Source organism: Panthera tigris, chromosome B1 (assembly GCF_018350195.1).
Source record: "Panthera tigris isolate Pti1 chromosome B1, P.tigris_Pti1_mat1.1, whole genome shotgun sequence".
NCBI classification, from domain to species: domain Eukaryota; kingdom Metazoa; phylum Chordata; class Mammalia; order Carnivora; family Felidae; genus Panthera; species Panthera tigris.
This window is the reverse complement of record NC_056663.1, coordinates 79,602,648-79,619,660: the sequence shown is the minus strand read 5'-3', so window position 1 is coordinate 79,619,660 and position 17,013 is coordinate 79,602,648. Positions and strand designations below refer to the sequence as shown.

Below are 17,013 nucleotides of genomic sequence, written 5' to 3'. Positions count from 1 at the left end.
CTCCCTTGGGCTCCTCCAGGAAGAAGAAGCCCTCTGGTAGTTACCCTTACCTAGCAGAAAGCCATTTTGATATTCTGCCCACACATATTCTGCTCCTACATTCTCTTTTAGAAAAGACAAAGAACCAGAAGCCAGTCAGAAGCTTTGCTGCTGGTGCTCATAAAACATCAACACTTAACCTCTACAAAAACAAATCATTTAAAAAAGTTGTTATTAGCAAAAAGATTTTTCCTTACTCCTTATTATCCAAGCTATATTCAAATCCAGCCCATAGGAAGGTTCTGGAAATCTGCTTTCTCTTGTCCTTATTCATTCACTTTGAATTACAGGGCTAATAGTGAGATCAATAGAAGCTGAGCTTAGGAATGAAAAAAGAAAAATAAAATTCTTAGATAATCAAAAAGATGAAAAATCAATCCCTGAAAAATTCAAGTTAGCAATGTAGTTAATGGTTCTGACTGAGAATAATTAGAACAAAAACTTTTCCTTATTTTAATTTTTACACTAATTTCCTCACTTAAAAACCAATAAAAACTCAAGACAGAAAAAGTTGTAAAATAAGTAAACATAGAATGAAAGAAATAAAATTTTCCCACACACTACCAAGAAATAACTATTATTAGGAGTTGGTTATTCTTTTGAGTTTTGACATATAAATAGGACTTTAAATGCATAAACATATTTCATCATATATATGTGCCATAATTTATTTAATCATTCTCAATTGTTGGACACATAGGGTATCCAATGTTTCACCCTTATTAATTCTGACATGAACAACCCTGGAATATAAATCTTTCTGCATATTTGTGATTTTTTTTCTCTTTAGAGTAAATTCAAAACAGTGAAATTATTGAGTTCAAAGAGTATGAGCTTTTTAAGGCTTTGAAAATATATTGCTGAGTGGCCTTCCAGAAATTTTGTACCAATTTACGTTCCCAAGAGCAATGCCTGTGAAAATGTCTTTCAAAATAGTACGGCTAGTCTTCTCTTTGTCTTAAAACAATAGGTTAGCTATGGGGAAAGGCATAATAAAACTGAAACAGCATTCTGTCTAGAAATTATGTATGCCTTCTCATGCACTCAGAGAGAGTACATACGTTTATAGGGAGGACAATATTCCCCTCAAATGACTGCACCATACAAGGCAGAAAAATATCACTGACCACACGAATCCACTTATTTCTATCTGAATGAAGCACAAGGAAATCCAATTTGGATTTATTGCATCACTAGCCTCCCGAGTTCTAAACCCTATTGTTCGCACTGTTCTGAATGACTTGAAAGATCTAACAAGGTAGAGGCATTAACAAACTCTATGTTTACTGAATCATACACATCAAGTGTACTTAACCAACCTAGTAAAAGTAAGATTTAAAGGGGTGAAAGAACAGGTTCACCAGTCAGGGTGACATTGGACACTAACGTCCCTCAGAACAAAGTTCCTGTGTGTCGAACAGCATGAAAAAATTAGTGGGTGCCAGAATGGCAGGATTTAATGTCACAGGAGAGGAAATCTGGAGAGAATAACAAATGAGAACACCATGAAAAAAGGGGGCAGGGTAGGGAGTCAGGTCATATTAGTGCATCTTCCCAACTTTGCCAAAGAAGAATAGGTGAGCTTTCCTTGGATGAGGTTCCTAATCCAAAGTGTCCCCCAAGTTATGTTCTTCTTCCCAGGACCCCTCAGGAGGATGTTAGGGTGGAGTCGGGCTGTGGTTACCGAGGGAGAGTGGCCATTGACGCTGTGGTCCCTGTCAGTCTCCACAGAAAGTTCAACATTAACCTACAGATCCACAGCATTTATATTATCTCTCTCACTAGGTGGTCAGTGCTGCCCCTAGGCAACATCTCTGTCATTCTCTAAGTTCCAAAGCTGAAGGCACGCATCACAGATGTGTAGCTAATTGCAATGAACGAGGACACTTCAATACCCCTGAAGGTCAGATACCTTTGGGAGGATTCTAATACATGATTTTATTATCTAGAGCATAAATATGAATTGTCCTTACAGAATCAAAGGCGTCCAAATGAGAAACAAAACACTGGGATTGGTTTGAGGGGCCCTCGTCATCAAGAGAGATACTCCAAACTGAGATTCCCTGTTCACTGACCCACGTAATGTAAAACTACACAAGAACATTTCTAAAACTTCTGGAGGTTGATTAAAACCTTTTAGTTGGATGTTTCTGAGGGACTACAAAGAATTACCACATATGTCTTAAATTTATAAAGACCATCGTGGTCTAAAACAGAAAACAATAGAATAGCCTAATCCTGGGAGTCAGGCAATGAGTAAGCAGTGAGAAGCAAGTTCCCCTTGTACCAATCTGTCTGAATCGCTCCCATTTTTCCTCTTTCTTCTCAGTCTGCTGGTTCCAAAAAATCAAGGCGAATATTCTCTTTCCAGATAGAAGTCCATCCATATTCTGGAAACACTAAACCACCAGCAAAACCATACAAGTGAGGAAGACAGTACCCAAACTCAACCCAACAACTCCAATCTTAAATGAGACACAAGTTGGGCTTAAAACTGAAGCAAATGTTTGAGGCAGTCTATGGATGGAGGATCGGCCCTTAATTGCAATCTTTCCAAAGAGGGCAATGTGCCAACACAAAATTCAGCTACACTTCAAGTATATTCTTGGAGTAAATCATCATTCAAATGTATTTAAAGGGAACAGTCACTTTAGTACAGCAAGACAATTGTTTTTTTCAGCTTACAAGTCCTATCACCCACCAAGTGAATTCTCTGTAAGACAGAATGCTGAGTTCCTTCTAAAGTGGTTCCTACAAGAGAATATTGCAAAAAAGCAAATTTTCTTCTGGCCTTTCTTTGATTAAATACTAAGGGAGTGATCTTAGCAAAACAGAATTTGTTCTAAACAATAGTGACTCTTGACTGAAATCAGATATTTCAACCTCAAAGAATAAATATAACTCACACCACACTGGTTGTCAATCCTTGACTCTAGCATTCAAATGTTTCTGTTGCCCTAAGAACCTGATTTCATTTTAAGAGTCTGTTGTATTGACTCTGATATTTGTCTTTAATCATCGTCATCTTGGAAAATCTTCTCCATCTTCTAGCCAAGATTCATTTAGTGAAACCCTGCTATTTCCATTCTAAAATCTACCTTTTATCATCGTAAGGGAAAATATATTCATTTTCCTGCAGTTTTCATTGTAGAGATTCCAAATTTTCTAGCAAAAGATATCTTCAAAAAAATCAAGTGGCATGTATTTCAAAAAAAACAACATATTTATTTTCACACTCATAAAAATGGTATAAACTTACTCCTTTATGAATTAAAACTAGAAAAAAAATCACTATTTACTAGGGTTTGTATTGCCAATAAAGTCCCCTTCAACTAAACGTGGATTTAAGCTATACTCACATATAGCAAATCAAGTTGCGGCAAATAATATAGAATCTCATTTCATAAGCAACAATGGATTTTCACTGAGTTCTTCAACAGTGCTTGAAAATAACAGTGTGCTATTTAAAGAGAGCTTGTGAAATTTCAGGAATGTCATATATTAGTAAACAATTCAGAACTACATGTGTAAAGAGGCAATTAATTTGTTGAGTTAATGAAAAACAGGTTCTCCTAGTTATTTTTGTCTGTAAGCCAATTCTGGGGTGATGGTTCCTGAATTCAGAAAAAGCACTAGCTTTTCAGAACCAGCAGTTCTGTCCCCAAGGTACGGTGTAAGTGAGGTCCCATTTCTTCATTCCTGCATCATGCTTACCTTCCAACATCTGGACAAGGGTTGTCCACTAAATGGACAACATCTGGACACAGGACAGCGCAGCCGCTGTGACAGAGGAAATAGGGAGCAACCAAGGAGAACAAAGGTGCAACAGGGCTCCAGCTTCCCTGCTCACCTTCCCTCTAAGGGCTAAGTCTATCTGCGCTGGCCTGAAGTGACCTCAAACGAAGCAGGGCAAGAAACTTCCTTTTACTTCAAGAAATTTTTTTTTCAAATTTGCAATTTATGCAAAAATTCAGGTTTTATTTTTACTTATTCTTACATTTGGTGGGAGCTGATATCAGGAACTTATAGGCAAACAATAACTTTTGTTTTCTAAGTCTTGCTGAACAAAAATACACACAATGTAGCATTATCTTGCCACAAGCCTTGCTTTTTTACATCTCACAGAAGAATGCAATGTTACTGTTTCTTGAACAAAATGCCCAGATTACTGAGGAAACCATCTTTGGAGGAAATGTTTAATAAGCCTATTTTATTTAAATAAATCCTCCAGGAGGAAATGAGAGAATTCAGTGTCTTTACTTAGAAGAAGGCTGGGTAAGTAGTCATCTGTCAAATTTATCTGCACAGCTCACCAACACCTCCTTATTAGAAACATCAATATTTCCACATCACAATTCCCAAAAATGACTTTAAAGCCTCAAAATTCTGTGTCTCTTTTGGCTTGCTTCTCTCTCAATTCTACCCAGGCTGTATTAATGGTTCGCTTCATTCATCTCGATCTTCATAAACTTTCTTTAGAACGTTCATCAGTCTCTCGCTGTTTCAGCATCATGGGAGGGCTTTTCTTTCTCTTTGCGTTCTTTTTCAACCTAAGTCAAGGCAGTCCTATTGCATGTTTTCTGCTTTCTTTCTACTTAAGAACTGTATCTTTTTTTGATCTGCTTTCCACAGAGACGGGTTTCAAGAGATTGTTCACAATCATGGACTCATTCTTCCCATTTAGATTCTTTACCAAAGATCAAAGGACCTTTCTGTGAAATGCACCTGCACATTCTCAGCAGGGACTTGAACTGCAGTTTAGGTAAGGTAGAATTTCACAAATTTACCTGACTGATCCCATCCGTAATTACTGATTTCCACTGTATATCCCACTGTAGTGGGAGCAACCACAGCAAACTGGCTTTTCACTGTCAAAGAGTTCTGCTTTTCTCTGTGATCTCTGCTGCACTGTGTTCTTGAGTTCTGTCTCAATGCTGGATTTTTTTTAATGTTGTTTTTTTTTTTTGAGAGACAGATAGAGCATGAGCAGGGTAGGGGCAGAGAGAGAGGGAGATACAGATTCTGAAGCAGGCGCTAGGCTCCAAGCTGTCAGCACAGAGGCCAACCCAGGGCTCAAACTCATGGACCATGAGATCATGACCTGAGCCGAAGCTGGACACCTAACTGACTGAGCCACCCAGGTGCCCCTCCTTCCCAAGGTTAGCCAATTGCTAGAGACAGTAAACAACAGTATGCTTTTCAAATGCAAACCAACCACCCAGGGTCCACACCCTTAACCACTCCCTAATCATTCCCAGGGCCAGGTACCAAAACAACTCAGAGCAGCACACAAAGTCCAAAGCCCACTAGAATTACTCAAACTAGCCAATCCTAAACCTGTTTCGCCTGCCTCTACTGTTTCTCTGATGGAAATGGCAAGAAAGGCTCTTGCCTACAGTTTCCTCCTTTCCCTCCATCTCCTGACTGACTCCAGTGCTTCCCCAGGTGCCCCACCACCCTATCCCCCCCCTGCCCTGGTGTGGTGGGCCCCTTCCTCTTGGGATCTGTGAGTATAAGGAACTATGTTTTCAACAGCAATCATCATTTGATCTGTTGGCCTTACTGTATTTTAATAATAAAACAGCTGTGTGTCCTTGAAAAAGGGACAGAACTTCCTCCTCCATTTCTTTATCAGAAAAAAGAGGATAAAATTTCCTTTTCACAGTGCTCTTGTAAAGATCAACTAAAATAATATGCATCCTGTACTGTGTATATAGTAAGTACTCAATAAATACTGATGTTCCAAAATGAACAGATAAAAAATGTTAGAGATAACTCATTAAAGGCCACATAACTAGGAAGATGTAGAATCTAAATGTCACCCAGATTTTTCTGACTCCAAACCCCGTCCTTTTTTCATGTAACATTACATTCCCCAGTCACGCATAGTGCCTCCTACTGCACTCTGAAACATCTACCATAGAACACATACTGGATGATAGTAAGTTATGTATAAGTACATCACTAGGACAGCATGTGCTCAACAAGTTGAAAGAAGGAAAAAGAGAGGAAACGGGAAGGAAGGAGGGAGGGAGGGAGGGAAAGGGAAGGAATGAAGGAATGAACAGAGGAAGACAGGGACGATCCTCTCTATCTCAGGGATACTGTTAAAATTATTTCTCTCCTGGTATCTTCTTTCATTCTGGGCCCCCAGTCTACCTTCAAATAAAGGTAAAATGGCTTTATCCCTAGTTATAAAAATTCCCAACCAGGAAACACACACACCCAGTTGCATAAATTTCCCTCTACCAGTCTTTTTTATGGACCCAAAACTTCTAATAACTTCTGCCAAGTTTCCTTTTCTTATATATCAACCTTCAGGATGTTTTTAAACAATTTTTTTAAGTTTATTTATTTTGGGGGGAGAGAGAGAATGAGTGGGGGAGGGGTAAAAGGTGAGAGGAAGACAGGCTCCACGCTGTCAGCACAGAGCCCAATGCGGGGCACAATCTGACTAACCGTAAGATCATGACCTGAAATCAAGAGTCGGACACTCAACTGACTGAGCCACCCAGGCGCCCTTCAACCTTCAAGATGTTTTTAAAACACCACTCTCTGGAGCTATTCAAGGTCAGGTCTGAATTTCCCCTGCCTGCAAAAGCTTGTATATACTCCAATGACAACTTCTTTCCTTCTCCTGTGTCATATACCTGGGCTTCCCAACTTAAAGTGGTCCAGAGACATCAAGTAAACATTTGACAGCTTCACCACCTTCAAAGAACATTGGCAACATAGAGCTCTATTTGATCACTCTTGACCCAAAACAGCAACTGGTATTCTCAAAACCACCTATAACTTAAAGAGGGTTTTGTGGTTTGGGTGGTGTTTTGTTGTTGTTGTTGTTGTTGTTGTTGTTGTTGTTGTTGTTTTACCTTTATGGCAGAAAGCCATAAAATTTTACTAGGTGAACTATATTAGGCAGAGAAAAAAGAGATTACAAATGTTGGGTTAATCTAGGTGAACTATATTAGGCAGAGAAAAAAGAGATTATAAATGTTGGGTTTTCACCTTCTTAAACATCTCTCTTCCATTCTTCCATTCCTTTGATGTCCTCACTGCCACCAGCCTTGTCCATGTATATCTTCCCTAGTCCTCCAAGTGGGAGGCACCATGCACAGTGTAGTCTTCTTTGTTTTACTTTTTAATGGATAATTTCAACCATACCCAACCTGGCATAATAAACTTTAAGTGCATGTGACCTGCTACATTTTCATCCTTCATGCTGACATTAATTTATTTTAGAACTCTTAAGTTGAGGAGTCTAATTGTAACAAAAAGTAGAAACTTAAAAATCTTGCCAATTTTTGTCTCTCAAAATGCACGCATGCATACATAAAATAATACAAAACACAGCTGACCAAAATTAAACAAAAAGACCAAAATTCATTTTCAACAACTAAAAGCAGTTCAGATTTAGATCACAGAGTCAGACTTAGAATATCACAATTTCCTATGATTCTTGGGGAAAGTCAAATCTTGTCAGGGGCCTGGATCATTGCTAAAGTATTGGACCTAGGGTTTGAATATCTCCTTTTAATTAGCAATAAAGTAATTTCTAATTTTTATTCAATTTATAGCCCATAAAATCTTGGCCTGCTAATGGAAAAAAATGTGTAGAAACAGGTATTCCATCATACTCTTGGTCAAATCATGGTTCTTCTGATTAAACAATGTATCAAACTGGGCCAAATCCTACTAAATCTAAATTTTGCCAAATTTTATATTCAGGTATGAAGCAATTTCTAAATTTTAATTCATTGCTACCGCTCTGTTCAGTTTTCTTAAAGCAATGACAACAAAAGGCAGGAAAATTTTAATATAACTTTCACTTCTGTTTATATTTTTAGCCTGTATTAGCCTTTGAGAAAACAACTTCTATAAATTCATTAATCAAAGATAAATTTTCTTTTCTGCAGCCTTTTTCTTAAAAGGCTCTAATTTTATATTATGTGCATATCTCTACTACCATTATTGACTTCGTAACAAATAGAAACCAGAACTGCTTGAAATAGTTTTCCAGACATTCATTCACTTTACTTTTGAAAACTGAATAAAAATATTCAATTTTCTTTCAGTAGTCTTCTACATCTTATTGGTCATTATGGACATAGCACACATTCCCAATAACTGCATTCTTCTCTTTGTCTTTTTTTTTTTTAATGTTTATTTTTGAGAGAGAGACAGAGTGCAAGTGTGGGAAGGGCAGTGAGAGAGGGAGACACAGAATCTGAAGCAGGCTCCAGGCTCCAAGCTGCCAGCACAGAGCCCGACACAGGGTTCGAACTCATGGACCATGAGATCATGACTTGAGCTGAAGTTGGATGCTTAACTAAGCGGCCCCCTGACTCTTTGTCTTAAAGAATCAGCTGAAGAAAATAATCTTAGAGAATGTAATATGTTCCACATAGATTTTCAAATGAACACAAATCAGAGCATGTTATATAGTCTATACGATAAGATCTTTGGAAGGATGATGCCAGCAAAAATAGCACAGTAAAGCATAAAATAATATAGCACAGTAGCATAAAATTCCCCCATAAAAGTAACAATAAAAAAATAGCAAAAATTGTCAGAATCAACTTTTTTGGAATTCTGGAAATTAACCAAAGGTCTACAGCAATCCAGGGTGCATTTTATTCAAGAAAAAATGTTGAATTTTAGTTAAAAAAAAAAAAAGAATATCCTTTGAAGCATTTTCTCCTGTCCTATTCTGATCTTCCTCTCTGTAGCTCTGAGACAGCTTTAAAAACCAAAGCCTGCAATCATGGTGAAAACCGACAACCTGCAATCACAGCACAAACCAATAGCCTGATAGCCACCAGAGGGGGGAAAACGAGAGTGGAACTCCTTTAAAGCCTCATTTCCCGAGCATTGTCATTATTTGCCCTGTCTCATGGTTCCATGGAAATCTCCACACTCAAGGTTGTGTTTTTTTCCCTGACTCAGAGCTAACTCAGTGTACAAACTTTTTCCCTAGGAGTTTCTGTCAAAAACAATTAGAGAGAATTAATTAACTTTATGGCTGTATGAAGCAATGGATCACAGTTTTAATAAACAAAATGAAATGCTGGGGTACAAGATGCCCATAGGGGCACTGAAAATCTCCCAACATATTTCTGAGAATCTAGAAGCCCACACAATGCATAGGGCTATGTATATATCCAACACTGTAACATGCTCAGGAAAGATCTGAGAAGGTCCTAAAGCCTAGAGCCTGCTTCAGATTCTGTGTCTCTCTCTTTGCCCATCCCCTGCTCACGCTGTCTCTCTCAAAAATAAATTAAAAAAAAAAAAAAAAAGATTCTCTCTCTCCTTCTGTCCCTCTCCCCTATTCACTCTTTCTCTAAAATAAAAAAAAAAAAAAATTCTGTCTAATCATTAGCTGACTTTTAAGGTAACCAAATAAAGACTTTAGTGACCATACATGACAAAAAATACAGACTTTATAGAATTAGTTCAGAAAAGACACTAAGAAAATAAACAACCATGGGGAAGGAGGAGAATCTGATTCCTAGAGTAACCATATTATATATTTAAAATACAGTTTTCAGGGCACCTGGCTGGCTTAGTACAGCATGTGACTCATAATCTGTTTTGAGTTCAAGTTCCACATTCGGTATAGAGATTACGTTAAAATAAAATCTTGGAGTGCCTGAGAGTCTCAGTCAGTTAAGCAGCAGACTCTTGACTTCATCTCAGGTCATGATCTCAAGGTTCCTGAGATCAGGGCCCACGCTGACAGTACACAGAGCCTGCTTCTGATTCTCTCTCTCCCTCACTCTCTGCTCCTTCCTCATTCATGCTCACTCTCTCTCAAAATAAATATGTAAACTTAAATTTTTTAATAAAAAAATTAAAAAATTTAAAAATTAAAAAAAATAAAATCTTAACAAATGTACAGTTTTCAAAAAAAAATTACTAGATGAGAAAAGAAACAAGAAAATAGGGCCTATACACAGGAAAGGAAGCAATCAACAAAAATATTGTCCCCAAGGAAGACCAGACACTGGACTTACTACACAATGACTTTTAGGAAGTTATTTGAATTATGTTCAAACAAGTAAAGAAAAATATGCTTGAAGAACAAAGGAAAGTAAAAGAATGATGTCACCAAACACAAAGTAGAACTAAAAGGAAAGAAATTATTTTAAACATACACCCACACAAATTCTAGAGTTAAGAATATAATAATTGGGGCACCTGAGTGGCTTAGTGGGTTAAGTGCCTGACTCTTGGTTTTGGCTCAGGTCATGATCTCACAGTTCATGAGATCAAGCACCATGTCAGGCTCTGTGCTGACAGTGCAGAGCCTACTTGGAATTCTCTCTCTCTGTCTCTCTCTGCCTCTCCTTCTATTAAAATAAATAAACTTTTAAAAAAAGGATACAATAATTGAAATGAAATATTTCCTAATGAGACTCAGCAGCAAATTTGACCAAGGGGGAAGAAAAAAATCAGCAAACTTGAATATAGTTGGTTGAGATTATTCAGTATGAGGAACAGGAATAAAAATAATAAAAAATAAAACTAAATAAAAGAGGAAAAATGAACAGAGCCTCAGAAGCTTAGGAGACAATATCAAGTATATCAACATACACATATCAGGAAACCAATAAGGAAAGGAGAAAAAGAAAGGGGAGGAAAGATTATTTGAAAAATAATGGTAAAAATCTCATAAACATGATTAAAAATCTACTCTTACAAGAAGCTCAATGACATCCAAGCAGGATAAACTCAAAGAAAGCCATACCTACACATATCACAATCAACTTGTTGAAAGAGATAAAGAAAGAGAAAATCTTGAAAAGAGCAAGAGCAAAATTGCTAATCACATACAAACAATACCAGTAATATTCACAGCCAATTATCAGAAACCATGAAGACCAGAAGACAATGGGAATGACATATTAAAAGTGCTCAAAGAAACGGGGCACCTGGGTGGCTCAGTTGGTTAAGTGTCTGACTTCAGCTCAGATCATTATTTCCTGGTCTGTGAGTTGGAGCCCCACTTCAGGCACTGTACTGACAGCTCAGAACCTGGAGCCTGATTAAGATTCTGTGTCTCCCTCTCTCTCTAACCCTTGCACTCTGTTCCTCTCTCTCTCTCAAAAATAAACATTAAAAAAAAATTTTTTTTAAGTGCTCAAAGAAAGACTGCCAACCAAGAAATCTACACCCAGCAAAACTACCCTTCAAAACTAAAGGAGATATTATACATTTCCAGGTGAAGAAAAGCTAAAAGAATTCATTACTTGCAGAGTGCCTGGGTGGCTCAGTCGGTTGGGTGTGTGACTTCAGCTCATATCATGATCTCACAACTCATGGGTTCAAGCCCTGCATTGGGCTCTGTGCTGACAGCTCAGAGCCCGGGGCCTGACTCAGATTCTGTGTGTCCCTCTCTCTCTGCCCCTCCCCTGCTCGTGCTCTGTCTCTCTCTGTCTCTCAGAAATAAACATTAAAAAAAATTAAAAAAAAAGAATTCATTACTTGCAAATACTAGAGTCCTTCAAGCTGAAATTAAAAGACATGAGAGAGTAACTCAAATCCACATGAAGAAAGAAAGAATACTGGTAAAGGTAATTACATAGATAAATATAAAAGTACAATCTTCTTGTTTTTAGCTTTTTTTCTAATGTATGATTTAAAAGAAAACTGCATAAAGTAACAATTGTAAATCTGTGTTGAGAGGCACACAGTGTAAAAAGATGTAATCTGGATAAAAATAGTAGCACAAATAAGGGGAAGGGGTCACAATTAGACAGCAACAAAATTGTGACATGCTACTGTAATTAAGTTAGTATTGATCCACACTAGATTGTTACATGTGTTAATTGTAATTCTCAGGGCAATACCAAAGGAACTAACTCAAAAGAATAGTAAAATAAATGAAAAGAGAATTAAAATGGTACACTAGAAGACACCTATTTAACCAAAAAACAGTAAAGGAAGAATAAAGGAATAAAAAAAAAATGCATAAAACATGTAGAAAACAAATTGCAAACTAGCAGAAATAAATCCTACCTTACCAGTCCATACAATGAAATGTTATTAGCCATAAAAAGGAATGAAGTACTGATTCAGATACAACATGGATGAATCTTGAAAATATTATGCTAAGTGAAAGAAGCCTCAAGAGGTCACCTATTTTTATTTCATTTATATGAAATACCCAGGATAGCCAAATTCATACAAAACAGAAAATAGAGTGGTGCTATGATCTGAATCCCTCCCAAAACTCATATATTGAAATCCAAACCCCAAGGTGATGGTATTAGGAAGTAGGAAGTGGGACCTTTAGGAGCTAATTAGGTCATAAGGGCAGAGACCTCATGAATGGGATTAGTGCTCTTATAAAAGTGACCACACAAAGCTATCCAACCCCTTCTGCCATGTAAGGATACAATAAGAAGACTGAGATGTTTGCGAACTTAGGAGGGTCCTCACCCAAGCGTGCTGGCACCCTCCCTGATCTAGGACATCTAGATCTTTAGAATCAGGGACTATTTTATTATCCCCCAAAGCATCTATCTCAGAATGCAAACAATGAACACTGAATAAAAGACAATTGAAGGGTAGTGCTAACAGCAGGGCATGGCCTGCATCAAATCTTAAAACAGAAGAGTTGGAAATTCAGACTTGATCAATATTTCTCCAGCCTTTTTTTGTTTTGTTTTTAGAGACCATTCACTAATTTGAATGATATCTCTCAATTCTATAGGCAGAAAAACCTTTGGTGTAAAGATACCAACCATAAACTTCATTTTCATGAGTACCCATCATTTTTTTTCTTTACTCCATTTCCTGTCATCACACTGGGAAAAAGCAATGTCCATGTAGTTAATGCATCCCACACTCTAGCCTCTGTTTTTATTAACATCCTCAATTCCAATAACTTCTCAATAGCACTCCTCATGAGTCACCATCCACATATAGGCAACACTCTCGAAACTTGTTTTCACCTAACTCTGCCCCATGACAAAAAATATGAATTGCAAACATCTCTCCCCCCCACCATAATCTCCTAGTTTTCATGTTTTCTTCCTCTGCCCTCTCACTTTACTTGTTCACCTATCTCAAAATACTCAAAATACCCCAAAATACTTCTATCTTTTCTCCCATTCTATTAATCACTTATTTAGCCTAAAAAGGATACCACTATGGATAAAGTATAATGAGAAGATAGGAGAGAAGTAGGAAATAGGGTTTGGAAAGTTAGGGAGAGATCCAATTGCATAGGGCTTTTTGGACCTGGAAAGGGGTTGGGATTTTATGCTACTGAAATATTTTATTATATTCGAATTTTATGAAAAGCCATTTAAACAGAAAAATTACAAGTTGATTTATAATTTTAAAAGCTTCCTCTAGTTCTTGTAGGAGAAGAGTGTAAATGAGGTCAATAAAGAGGATAGTATAGAAATCTGGGTAGGAGATGACAGCATTTTGGACATAAGTGATTCTAGAAAAAATGAAGAAAAATCAATATATTTAACATGTATCTTGGAGATATAATAAACAGGATGCATTAGATGTGTAGGATGACAGAAAAGAAAATATCATTTTTTTCTTTTTTTCTAAAGCCATTTTCTTTAAGTTTATTTATTTATTTTGAGAGAGACAGTGCATGCACAAGCAGAGGAGGGGCAGAAAGAGAGAGAAGAGAGAATCCCAAGCAGGCTCCACGCTGTCAGCACAGACCCCAACAGAGAACTTGATGCTGTGAACCACAAGACCATGACCTGAGCCAAAACCAACAGTCAGATGCTCAACTGACTGAGCCACCCAGGTGTCCCAGAAAAGAATGTATCCTTAATGATACCTTGGGTTTTGGCTTCTTCTTGGTGAATTGGCTTTTTTATCATTATATAATATCCTTTTCTGTCTCTAATATTTTTCTTTGTTCCAAAGTCAAATTTACTTGATATTAATGCAGCCATTTGGCTTTCCTTTGATAAATGCTTGCATGATATGTTTTTTTTTTCTATCTTTTTACTTTCCATCTGCATATATGGTTATAATTGAATTTCTAATAGAATATAGTTGGGTCATGTTTGTTAATTCAATCAGTCAATCCAATCAGTCAATCCTTTTCATTTAATTGACATATTAGGCCATTTATACTTAATGTAATTATTGCTAGGGCTTAAATCTGTCACTTAAATATTTCTTCTCTGTTTATTTTCTCTGTTTTTTTTCTCTCCATTTTCTTGTTTCTACTTTCCTGTCTACTACTTAAACATTTTTTAAGAATCCATTTTGAATTACCTATACTTTTTAAAATATCTCTTTGTACAGTTTTTTTTAGTGGTTGCTCTATTATATTATCTTTTTTTTTTGAATTTTTTTAATGTTTATTTATTTGGTGGGGGAAGGGAAGGGGCAGAGAGAGAGGGAGACACAGAATCCAAAGCAGGCTCCAGGCTCTGAACTGTCAGCACAGAGCCCAACTCAGGGCTCAAACTCACAAGCTGTGAGATCATGACCTGAGCCAAGTCAGATGCTTCACCGGCTGAGCCACCCAGGTGCCCCACTATTATATTATCTATCTAGCTATGTAATTATCCAGAGATATTATCTAGATATTACATTAATTATATATGCATGTATGTTATTTTACATACATATTTATAATACATAAAATCACAATCCATGGATATCATCACTTCTTTGTCTGAAGTATAGATGCCTTACCTTCCATTATGTCCCTTTACTCTTCTCCATTTACAAAATAATTATCCTAAGTAATTCTTCTACATTCATTTAGAACCACATGGGTGTCATAATTTTTGTTTTAACCACTATACATAATTTAGAAAATTTAACAACAGAAGGAAAGTCTATTTTATTTACTCATATTTTAACTGTGTTCTTACTTCCTGACTTTCTAAGGTTCATTCTTTTATCATATTATTTCTGTTCAGAGAACTTCCATTTTAAGATAGTTCTGCTGATGACAAATTCTTAGTTTTCCTTCATCTGAGAATGTCTTGATTTCCCCTTCATTCCTGAAAAAAAGAATTCTGGTTTGGCAGTTCTTTCTTTCAGCATCTGATAATATGGAATCCATATTACTTACTTTTGGAATCCATTGTTTCTAGTCAAAATCCAGAATCGTTTGAAATTTTTCTCTGGTGCTTCAAACTGCTTTCTTTTTAGTATTCAGAATTTTAATATGATGTAACTTGCCATAGATTTGTTTAGGTTTATCCTGTTTGGGATCATTCAGCTTCTCAAATCTGTAGATTTATGCCACTCAACAAATTTGGGAAGTCTTCAGCTATTATTATCATTATTATTATTATTATTATTCATTAGTCTTTGAATATTTTTTTAACTCCACCCTCTTTCTCCTTTCCTTCTGGGACTCTGGTGACAGAAATCTTTTCTTTTAGTCACACAGGTCCCTAAGGCTCTGGTCCTTTTTGTGTTTTATTTTTTTCCTAGTCCCTTTTTTAAAGTGCACTTTCTGGGGGCACCTGGGTGGCTCAGTCAGTTAAGCATCTGACTCTTGATCTCAGCTCAGGTCTTAATCTCAGGGTCATGAGCTCAGGCCCCATGCTGGGCTCCATGCTGGGGTGAAGCCTACTTAAAATAATAAAAATAAAAAATAAAGTGTACCTTCTGTACAGGATCCAATGCCAAGAGGAATCTCCTTGGTTAGAACTTCCTCCCATGGGGAGGGGGAGGGGAACAGGAAGAACCTAGTAGACTTTGCCACCAAGGACCCCTTCAGTCCTAGCCACAACTACTGCTGAAGACATGTACATTGACCATTAAGGACCTCTTCAGTTTTGAACCTCTGTCATTCTCAACTGTCAGAGCTACATGGAGACTTCACCTCTCACAATGGAACCAGAGACTCTATACTCTATCTGGACAGCATGCTTGCAGCAACTTCTAGTTTTTCCCACCAAAGCCATTCCAAAAAGGCTGGGAGAGGTGACTGCACCCTCAAATCATATATTAACACAAGGTCACCAGAAACATGGAAAAGCAAGGAAATATGATACCACCAAGGAAATATGATACCACCAAAGAGACACAATAATTTTCCAGTAACTTACTCCAAAGAAATGGAGATCTACAAGTTACTTGAAAAAGAATTTCCAGATAATTATCATAAGGAACTCAGTAAGATTTAAGAGAACACAGACAACTCAACAAACTCAAGAACATAAGACATGAACAAGATGAGACTAAGAAATCATAAAAATAAACCAAACAAAAATTATGAAGCTGAAGAATAAAATGAAAAATGTGATACAGAATGTCTTATTCTGTTTGGAAAACTATAACAAAACATTACAGACTGGATAGCTTATTAATAACAGTAATTTATTTCTCACATATCTAGAGGCTGAAAGTCCAAGATTATAGTGCCAACATAGTTGGTTCTAGAGAAGGCCTTCTTCCAGACTGCTGACTTCTCGCTGTGTCCTCACATGGTGGAAGGGGCAAGGTAGCTCTCTGGACCCTCTTTTATAAGGGCATTAATTCCATCCATAATGGTTTCACCCTCATGGCCTACTACTTACCTTTTTAAGATCCTACCTCATAATATCATTACATTGGGCACTAAGATTTCAACATATGAATGGGCGGGTGGGTGACAAACACCCAGACCATAGCAAAGAGCTTCAACAGTAACTTGATCAATCAGGATAAAGAAAACAGGGAATAAGCTCCTTGACATTGGTCTTGGCAGTGATTTCTTAAAAATGACACCAAAAGCAAAGGCAACAATAGACTGGGTGGCTCACCTGGTTGAGCATCTGACTTCAGCTCAGGTCATGATCTCATCATTCATGAGTTCAAGCCCCGCGTCGGGCTCTGTGCTGACAACTCAGAGCCTGGAGCATGCTTCTGATTCTGTGTCTCACTCTCTCTCTGCCCCTCTCCTGCTCAGGCTCTGTCTCTCTCTCTCTACAAACTAAATAAACATTAAAACAAATTTTTAATTAAAAAAATCAAAAATGA

The 17,013-nt window shown here is 37.2% G+C and overlaps 1 pseudogene; it reads right to left on the bottom strand.

Annotated features, from left to right (window-relative positions):
• Positions 1 to 4,417: 4,417 nt before the first annotated feature.
• On the bottom strand, positions 4,418 to 13,095 carry LOC102952666 (annotated as a pseudogene).
• Positions 13,096 to 17,013: the final 3,918 nt, after the last annotated feature.